Source organism: Oncorhynchus tshawytscha, linkage group LG01 (assembly GCF_018296145.1).
Source record: "Oncorhynchus tshawytscha isolate Ot180627B linkage group LG01, Otsh_v2.0, whole genome shotgun sequence".
In the NCBI taxonomy this organism is placed as follows: domain Eukaryota; kingdom Metazoa; phylum Chordata; class Actinopteri; order Salmoniformes; family Salmonidae; genus Oncorhynchus; species Oncorhynchus tshawytscha.
The window spans coordinates 79,766,775-79,777,053 of NC_056429.1; the positions used below are offsets into that span (position 1 = coordinate 79,766,775).

Below are 10,279 nucleotides of genomic sequence, written 5' to 3' on the forward strand. Positions count from 1 at the left end.
TGTTTGGTTCGGAGGTTTGGATGGTACAATTATTCTCTACACAATGACTGCTTGGTTTGTCACATAAACTGAAATTGGGCAAACTATTAGAATTTTAGCAACCAGGAAATGGCAGAGCAATTTCTGCATATTGCACCTTTAAAGGTATCTTTTCAGCAGTTATAAATGTTGGTAACTCATTTGTTAATGGTCAGTGGATTGTCACTTTAAAATAAGGTATACATTTGCAGTTATATATGTTGATAACTCAGTTATAAATCATTATAGGTCTGTCACTTTAAAGTAAGGTATATTCAGTGGTGTAAAGTCCTTACGTAAAAATATTTTAAAGCATTACTTAAGTCGTTTTTGAGGTATCTGTACTTTATATTTTTGACAACTTTTACTTTTACATCACTACATTCCTAAAGAAAATATACTTTATAGTCCATACATTTTCCCTAACACAAAAAAATACTCATTAAAACATTTTGGAATTCTTAGCAGGACAGGAAAATGGTCCAATTCACATCCCTGGTCATCACTACTGCCTCTGATTGTCGTACTACATTGTCTAAAAACCTGTTATCACTTTTTCATAATGGGGTATTGTGTGTTGATTGATGACTATTTCTTTTTATTTCATAATTTAAAATAAGACTAATGTAGCAAACTGTGGGGAAAGTCAAGAGGTCTGAATCCTGAATTTAGCAATTCCTTTTACTTTAAATACTTAAGTACTGTCTATTTGTCACACCCTGACCTTACATATCTCTGTTTTTCTATATATTTTGGTTAGGTCAGGGTGTGACTAGGGTGGGTATTCTAGTTTTTGTATGTCTAAGGTTTTGTATGTCTAGGGGTTTGTGTATGTCTATGTTGGCCTGATATGGTTCCCAATCAGAGACAGCTGTTTATCGTTGTCTCTGATTGGGGATCATATTTAGGTAGCCATTTCCTCATTTGTGTTGTGGGATCTTGACTATGTTTAGTTGCCTGTCTGCACTAAGTTGTATAGCTTCACGTTTCGTTCGTTGGTTTTGTTAGGTGTTTTCATTCATTAAAAGAGAATGTACGTATACCACGCTGCGCCTTGGTCTTACTCATACGACGATCGTGACAGAAGATCCCACCAAAAATGGACCAAGCAGCGTGTACAGGAGGAGTGGACTTGGGAGGAGATCCTGGATAGAAAAGGACCCTGGAAGCAGGCCGAGGAGTATTGCCATCCTAAGGAGGAGATAGAGGTAGCAAAAGCGGAACGGCGACAATACGAGGAGATAGCTCAACGGAGCAAGCACGAGAGGCAACCCCAAGAACATTTTTTTGGGGGGGCACATGGAGCCAGTCAGGGAGTCAAGTGAGGAGCTCAATGCAAGATTCCGGAGAAAGGTGCTGGCATTGAGAGCGCTGCAGAGCGGGCGTGCTGAGGTGCGTGTCATCAGCCCTGTGCCACCTGTACCAGTCCCACGCATCAGGTCTCCAGTGCGCTTTCACAGCCCAGTGAGTCCTGTGCTAGCAACCTCCACTTGCCGGGCTGGAGTGAGCATCCAGTCAGGAACGGTTGTGCCAGCTCTGCGCTATAGACCTCCAGTGCGCCTCAACAGTCCAGTACATCCTGTGCCTCCTCTCCGCACTCACCCTGAGTTGCGTGTCATCAGCCCGGTGCCACCTGTACCGGTCCCACACACCAGGTCTCCAGTGCGCCTCCAAAGTCCAGTACGTCCTGTGCCTCCTCTCTGTACTCACCCTGAAGTGCGTGTCATCAGCCCTGTGCCACGCATCAGGTCTCCAGTGTGCATCCACAGTCCAGTACGTCCTGTGCCTCTTCCCCGCAATCGCCCTGAGGTGCATGTCATCAGCCTGGTACCACCAGTGCCGGCTTTACGCATCAGACCTCCAGTGCGCCTCCACAGTCCAGTACGTCCTGTGCCTCCTCCCCGCACTAGCCCTGAGGTGCATGTCACCAGCCTGGTACCACCAGTGCCGGCACCACGCATCAGGCCTCCAGTGCACCTCCACAGTCCAGAGCTTCCGGCGACAGTTCCCAGTCTGGAGCTTCCGGTGACAGTTCCCAGTCCGGAACCTCCAACGACGGTCCCCAGTCCGGAATTTCCAACGATGGTCCCCAGTCTGGAACCTCCAGCGGCGGTCCCCAGTCCGGGGTCTCCAGCGACTGTCCCCAGGCCGGGGTCTCCAGCGACGGTCCCCAGTCCGGGGTCTCCAGCGACGGTCCCCAGACCAGGGCCTCTAGCGACGAGCTGCAGTCTAGTCTTCAGCGACGAGCTGCAGTCCAGAGCCTCCGGCGATGATCCACGGTCCGGTTCCACAGAAGCGGAGGGATCAGCGTAAGGAGGGGGGGCTGCGTCCAGAACATGAGCCGCCCCCGAGGGTAGATGCCCACCCGGACGCTACCCTATAGGTTCAGGTTTGCAGCCGGGAGTCCGCACCTTTGGGGCTGGGGGGTAACTTCACGCCCTGACCTTAGGTACTCTAGTTTTTGTATGTCTAGGGTTTTAGTATGTCTAGGGGTTTATGTGTGTCTATGTTGGCCTGATATGGTTATGGATATGGCCATTTTCCATAGGTCGGTCAATACCAGAGGTGTGGACTCGAGTCACATGACTTGGACTCGATTCAGACTCGAGTCAGAAATATGATGATTTTAGACTCGACTTGACAAAATACCAAAATACTTGCAACACGACTTTAACACCAATGACTTGTGACTTAACTTGGACTTGAGCCTTTTGACTCGAACTGACTTGATACCCCCCCCAAGCCCAAATATAAAAAATGATGCTATTAAAAAAGTGTGCAGCGCATCATCTCTTCATTTAACAAATTACAGTTTGAATCAGACAGCAGCCAATCAAATTGTGCCAGCGGAGAAAAAGTTGTGTATCGCAGTGCAAATTGTTATTTTCGGTTATAAAGACTACGCTGTAGTCAACAAAAAACAGATTGCAACTTCCAAACCAAATGCAAGGCTTATATTATCCCCCACTGTACCAAACAAAATGCAAGGCTTATATTAATGAGTTGCGAGTTGAGATGAACACAAGAGATGATTCAGACAGCAACATGAACATGATATTCTTATGGAAGTGCAGTGATAATATTCAGATGGAGGTGTGTCTGTGATGGCCAATACAACACGACTTGGAATGCTGCTTGTTCAATCAGCATCTGGGATACAAACAACCAGTTTTATAACAGTTAATATTGTAATATCTTGGAATTTTAATTGATGGCGGCCTCTCTGTTAAATTACGTATTTAACAACTTACAAAACAATTGAAGCTGAAATTGGGATTTTATTTTAGGAATAAGGCCTGTTTTTCTTTTGAAGCCAGAAGGATGCTAGTATCAGCTACATTTATGCCTTTACTAGACTCTGGGGATATTTTATATATGAATGCTTCCGCTCAGGGTTTGAGATCAATTGACACCCTTTACCATGGCACTTTGAGATTGATTTTAAACTGCAAAACCATTACGCACCACTGCACTTTGTATACCAGGGTTGGCAGGCCTTCTCTAGTCACTCGTAGGCTCAGGCACTGGTATACTTTTATTTACAAAGCCATTTTTGGTTTACTACCTTTTTATTTGGGCATTTTTATTGTTCAGAAATGTGGTGGGTGCTCTCTTCGTTCGCTGGACTTTATCCTGCTAACTGTTCCAAATGTCCGAACTGAATTTGGTAAAAGGGCTTTTATGTACTCTGCGCCATCTTCTTGGAACACCTTACAAAATACTTTTAAACTGGAAGAACTTGTCCCGATTGGTATTTTTAAATCACTGATGAATGATCTTGAGACTGATTCCCTGACCTGTCAATGTTTTTAATTAGCTGTTTTTGATTTTGTTATACTCTTGTGAATTCTATGGTCTTTACTAGATTACTTGTAGTTTTTCATGTTGTTTGACTGTAATTTTTGTAATGACTTGGTGCTGCCTATCTTGGCCAGGACGCTCTTGAAAAAGAGATTTTAAATCTCAATGTGCCCTTCCTGGTTAAATAAAGGTTGAATAAAAAAATGTTTAAACAAACTATAACCCCTTTATAAACATTTTCTGAAGAGTTACCGTCGCTGGGAGTTCATCAATGACTTCATCCCCCAAGTGACCGTACATACAGTATATATTCCAACTAGAAGCCATGGATTACAGACAACGTCTAGAGCTGCCGATTTCAAGGACGCTTATAAAAAGTCCTGCTACAACCTCCGACGAGTCAGCAAACAGACAAAGGGTCAATACAGGACTAAGATCGAATCGTACTACACCGGCTCTGACACTCGTCAGAAGTGGCAGGGCTTGCAAACTATTACGGATTACAAGTGAAACTCAACCATGAACTGCCAAGTGACGCGAGCCTACCAGACGAGCTAAATACCTTAAACGCTTGCTTCGAGGCAAGCAACGCTGAACTATACATGAGAGCACCAGCTGTTCTGGATAACTGTGTGATCTCGCTCTCCGAGGCCGATGTGAGTCAGACCTTTAAGCTTTTTACACGTACCAACACACGGGTTTGATCATGCTACAGTGATCCTTGTATTGTACGATCAAATCGGTGTGATTAGAACGCTTATTTAGAATGCTTATTTAGAACGGCCAGTTTAGAATGACGCAACAATCAGCATTTGACCTGGCCACACTTTTTTCAGAAACATTTTGCACAAACACAGTCTTTACAAAGTTATGTCCAGAATGTGAGCAGTTTCTTTTTGGATGCAATGTTCAGACATTCACAGAAGTATCTACAGCATAACACAATCATTCAAACCGGAAAAATGTAGGCTACATTTGTCCTAGCGCTAACTGAGGAACGATGGATGCAACACACTCGGTCATATTTGTATAAGTCTGGCTGACAAACTACAATATGAATTAGCTAATATAAATTACTATTTATAATTAATCACATCACGGGTGAGCTCACCATTGATCGAAATAATTGAGTAAAACACTTTCTAGAAATCAAAAGTAATCTGATGATGGGTAGTTTCTGCACGGTGCCATGCTTTTTTCCCCCTCACAGAAACCAAAGATATTAAGAGGAGACAAGATGAGTTTGGTCTGTTTATAGTATGCATGTGCAACGGGGGGTGTCGTCGTCTACCATCGTTCACATCCCACCATTCATTTCCGGATGTCCTCAAAAATTGTGAGGTGAACCCTTACTTACCTCATTTTCTTATAACATCTTTGGTCCAACAGACGATTACGTGAAACCAGAATGCATTGTATGTCAACAAACATGGCTACACACAGCTGGAATTAGCTTAGCTCATCATAATCAGTACAAACTTCAAAAAGGTATTTTACGCCCATTAAAATCTATGCTAGAATTGGAATGCATGATTTGTCACCTGTAATTTAAAACATGTGAATAAAACAGGAAATATATAAATAATTACCACACAAAACATTTTCTGATAGTGATTTATTGATACAACTGGTGCGTTACAGCAGTCAATCACATAACCTCTCACTCCCACTCTGAGCCATTCAGTGTTGTTGTTTATGTATGTAGCTAGTGAGCTAAGCTGTAGCATTAGCAATGTCTTTCAAAAAGAGAGAACTCACAAATGTGGAAATTCAGGAGAATTTGTACAATTCTGATAATGAGTCTGAGTATGAAAGTCAGGAATCAGATTCTGAGAGTGAAGAGCTTCCCCCCCAACCTTGTAGCTATTGAGAATCCTGAATCTGAGGATCCCTTCTCCACTGACGAAGTCCCAGGTACCTTTGAAGATACTGGTGGTGATGGAGGCAGACCGACAGTGGATGAAGTACAGGAGCACCACACCCCTCAGCGACCATCCACTGGGGGTCATCCTGCTGCAGACAATCCCCTACGCCTCACTGCAAGGCATTTTCCCTGCAAAGACCCTCAATCTGCTGCTCAAGGTAGTCGCACACGGAAGCACTGTAAAGTCTACATGTCTGGCACCAGGAGAAGTAAGCAGAGTGAGTGACTGACTGACCTGACACGGCACTTGCCGGTTGACCTGCCATGATACTATGCCTTTAGAGATGGGGGTGGAAATGCAGTTGTTGTTCAGTCACTGCATGGATATTAAATATGGGTTATGCATATTCCATTTTTTTCCACTAGTAAAACAAGTTGTTGTTAAACCAACCACCAATACTGCAATAAAATAGACGACTATTACATATTGGCCTATGTGTTTTCTTGCTGTGTTTTCATCCAGGCAAACTGTTAAGGAGTGTACGCTAGCATACTAAAGCTGGCCTCAATCTTCAGCTCCAAAGATGTCCTGCTCCAGTTATGATATTGGCAAATACTGTTTGTGGTTTCTGAAAGTACAGAATAAAGAGGAATTATTAGTAATTAGAATACAATATCAGGATATAGCAATAAAACAATATTACAAAGAAGTAACATAATAAACACTGCTATAAAACTAGTATATTGCATTGACAAAATCACAGCTCCACAAGGGGGCAAGGCAGGGAAGAACAGAGCTATGCTGAATAGACCAAATAAACAAACCATGGTCATATTTTTTATTTAATTAACTAGGCAATTCATTTAACAACAAACTATTATTTACAATGACAGCCTACACCAGCCAAATTCGGACAATGCTAAGCCAATTGTGCGGCGCCCTATGGGACTCCCAATCACAGCCGGTTGTGATACAGCCTGGATTCCAACCAGGGTGTCGGATGTAGTGCGGATGCAGTGCAGTAGACCGCTGCGCCAATTGGGAGTCATAAGGCCATGTAGCTTCAAAATACAAGACAAGCTGATACTTTGATGACACAATTAGCATTGTTTTACAGAGCTAACAGAAGAATGTAGCTAGCTACATAAGCACAATTGAATATAACACCATAAAGGTTATGAAATGAGTAACGTTACCTCACGTGTCCGTGGTTTAAGGAATATACACAAATATATTATGCTCCATACATACAGTGAGCTACAGTAGAAACGGCATAACACGACATACAGAAGCTATTATAACATAATAAGGCACTTACTTGGATAGAAACACAGCCTGAATTTGAACCAGGGAGTCTGTAGTGATGTCTCTAGCACAGAGGTGCTGTGCCTTTGACAGCTGCGCCACTTGGGAGTCATAAGGCCATGTAGCTTCAAAATACAACACAAGATAATACTTCTCTGACGCAATTAGTATTGTTTTACAGAGCCAATAGAAGAATGTAGCTAGCTACATAAGCACGATTGAATATAACACCATAAAGGTTATGAAATGAGTAACGTTACCTCACGTGTCCGCAGTGTTAAGGAATTTACACAAATATATTATGCTCCATACATACAGTAAGCTACAATAGAAACGACATACAAAAACTATTGCAACGTAATAAGGCACTTACTTTGATAGAAACGCACACATTTCTAAATATATTATTAGTAACGAAAACAACAATGACTGCGATGAGGGCAAAAGATGGAAAATGTGAATGTGTGCAGATCTTGTTCTGATGGGAGATGCGCAAATGTCTGCAGACTTGAACTGCGCAAACATTTGGGAAGTGCTTGGGGAATTTTGTCCGGGTCAGAAATGTCCCATAAATTAATTGTCAGCAAAACTAAAAAGGACTATTTTCATATGATTGAATGAGGAGGCGGAACACACCTCAATTCAAACTTGTTCGAAAATCATTGGAAATTTAAGTTGAAACAGCATATAAATAAAAACGGGCTAAGTGCGTTGGCCAGACAACCAAGATGTGTACTCAGAGCACTCGCTGACCAGCTGGCAAGTGTCTTCACTTACATCAACACCATCCCAGACACCCTTGACCCACTCTAATTCACATACCGCCCCAACAGATCCACAGATGGCGTAATTGCTCTCCATACTGCCCTCTCCCACCTGGACAAGAGGAACACCTACATGTATGTGGGAATGCTGTTCATCGACTACAGCTCAGCATTCAACACCATAGTCCCCTCCAAGCTTAGGACCTTGGGACTGAACACCTCCCTCTACAACTGGATTATGGACTTCCTGATGGGCTGCCCCTAAGTGGTAAAGGTAGTCAACAACACATCCACCACCCTGACCCTCAACATGTGGGACCCTCAGGTCTGTGTGCTTAGTCCCTTCTTGTTCTCCCTGTTCACTCATAACTGTGTGGCCACGCAAGACTCCAAGACCATCATTAAGTTTGCTGATGACAAGATGATGGTAGGCCTGATCACCAATGACGATGAGACAGCCGATAGGGTGGAAGTCAGTGACCTGGCAGTGTGGTGCCAGGACAACAATCTTTCCCTCACCATCAGCAACAAAGGAGCTGATCGTGGACTACAGGAAAACAGATGGCCGAGCAGGCCCCCATCCACAACGGCAGGGCTGTAGTGGAATGGATCAAGAGCGCCAAGTTCCTCGGTGTCCACATCACTAAGGAATTACATGGTCCACACACACCAACACGGTCGTGAAGAAGGCACAGCAACACCTCTTTTCCCGTCTGGAGGCTGAAAAGGTTTGGCATGGGCCCTCAGATCCTCCAAAAGTTCTACAGCTGCACCATTGAGAGCATCTTAACTGGTTGCATCACTGCTTGGTATGGCAACTGCTTGACATCTGAACGCAAGACGCTACATAGGGTAGTGCGTATAGCTCATTACATAACTCCGGCCGAGCTCCCTGCCATCCAGGACTTCTATACCAAGCGGTGTCAGAGGAAGGCCCTAAAAATTGTCAAAGACTCCAGCCACCCAAGTCATAGACTGTTTTTCTGCTACCACACGGCAAGTCTGGAACCAACAGGACCCTGAAAAGCTTCTACCCCCAAGCCATAAGACGATATGCATTCACTCTTTTTGCACTAACTCTTTTGACTCATCACATATGCGGCTGCCACTGTTCATTATCTATCCTGTTGCCTAGTCACTTTACCCCTACCTACAGTGGGGCAAAAAAGTATTGCTTCACAGTAGGTATGGTGTTCTTTGGATGCAACTCAGCATTCTTTGTCCTCCAAACACGACGAGTTGAGTTTTTACCAAAAAGTTCTATTTTGGTTTCATCTGACCATATGACATTCTCCCAATCTTCTTCTGGATCATCCAAATGCTCTCCAGCAAACTTCAGACGAGCCTGGACATGTACTGGCTTAAGCAGGGGGACACGTCTGGCACTGCAGGATTTGAGTCCCTGGCGGCGTAGTGTGTTACTGATGGTAGGCTTTGTTACTTTGGTCCCAACTCTCTGCAAGTCATTCACTAGGTCCCCCCGTGTGGTTCTGGGATTTTTGCTCACCGTTCTTGTGATCATTTTGACCCCACGGGGTGAGATCTTGCGTGGAGCCCCAGATCGAGGGAGATTATCAGTGGTCTTGTATGTCTTCCATTTCCTAATAATTGCTCCCACAGTTGATTTCTTCAAACCAAGCTGCTTACCTATTGCAGATTCAGTCTTCCCAGTCTGGTGCAGGTCTACAATTTTGTTTCTGGTGTCCTTTGACAGCTCTTTGGTCTTGGCCATAGTGGAGTTTGGAGTGTGACTGTTTGAGGTTGAGGACAGGTGTCTTTTATACCGATAACAAGTTCAAACAGGTGCCATTAATACAGGTAACGAGTGGAGGACAGAGGAGCCTCTTAAAGAAGAAGTTACAGGTCTGTGAGAGCCAGAAATCTTGCTTGTTTGTAGGTGACCAAATACTTATTTTCCACCATAATTTGCAAATAATTTCATTAAAAATCCTACAATGTGATTTTCTGGATTTTTTTTTTCATTTTGTCTGTCATAGTTGAAGTGTACCTATGATGAAAATTACAGGCCTCTCTCATCTTTTTAAGTGGGAGAACTTGCACAATTGGTGGCTGACTAAATACTTTTTTGCCACAATGTATATGTACAGTACACATCTACCTCAATTACCTCGTACCTCTGCACAATGACTATGTACTGGTAACCTGTGTAGCCCGGTTATCGTTACTCATTGTGTATTTATTCCTCATGTTATAATTTTTTTCCATTATTTTTCTCTTTGCATTGTTGGGAAGAGCCCGTAGGTAAGCATTGTTTATCTACACCTGTTATTTACGAAGAATGTGACAAATAACAGTTTATTTCATTTAATGATGGGAGCATTTACCATTTGGAGTGGACCATGTCTCTCTCTCCTTTTGTTTACCCTCTTCTCTAATTCCCAAGGCCTCGTTCTCCCCATTCCGCCTCGTGCCGCCGATAATTACAACCAATCACAGCCCTACATATTGTTTGAATAATTCATATAAATATTTTTTCGCAATCTGTCCCGGAGTATAATTAACTAA

The 10,279-nt window shown here is 43.4% G+C and overlaps 1 protein-coding gene and 1 pseudogene across 1 annotated transcript in view; one reads left to right on the forward strand and one right to left on the reverse strand.

Moving 5' to 3' along the window:
• The window catches only part of LOC112257688 (RNA binding protein fox-1 homolog 3), a 737,323-nt gene that overhangs the window by 537,623 nt on the left and 189,421 nt on the right, over positions 1-10,279 (reverse strand).
• LOC112261068 overlaps positions 5,616-10,279 on the forward strand; it is a 128,236-nt pseudogene continuing 123,572 nt past the window's right edge.